This window comes from Emiliania huxleyi (assembly GCF_000372725.1).
Source record: "Emiliania huxleyi CCMP1516 unplaced genomic scaffold EMIHUscaffold_97, whole genome shotgun sequence".
NCBI lineage: Eukaryota > Haptophyta > Isochrysidales > Noelaerhabdaceae > Emiliania > Emiliania huxleyi.
The window spans coordinates 82,038-82,504 of NW_005194814.1; positions in this window are offsets into that span (position 1 = coordinate 82,038).

Below are 467 nucleotides of genomic sequence, written 5' to 3' on the forward strand. Positions count from 1 at the left end.
TAGCTAAGCACATCGGGGTTGTGGTACGTGTCGGTGTTTGCCGTCAACAGCGGCAAGGAGGGTCGCCCGGACAGGCAATCGTTGATCGCGTTGTCCACGGCTATATAGTCCGTCGATCCCGCTGTGTATGGCACGGTGACAACCACGGCATCAGAGTCAGCGCATGCCGTCTCAATTGCGCTCACGTGGACAGCAGAGTCGTACCCGTTGGAGTACCAAGTGACAGAGAAGTCCTGCGCTGCCAAGCGCGCTGCCGCTTCCCATTCTGTCCAGAAGTCCGAGCTAGCCTCGGCGTGGTTGATGAATGTGATCGTCAATGGACATTCTGGATCGGTGTAGGCGCGTGAGGCGGAGCCGCCGTTTCTCATATCTCCGTCATCGACGCCGCCGTCACTGTCACCTCTGTGTCATGCCGCCACCCTCTTCACCATCGCCCTCACCGCCACCTCCCTCACCTCACGCCGCCC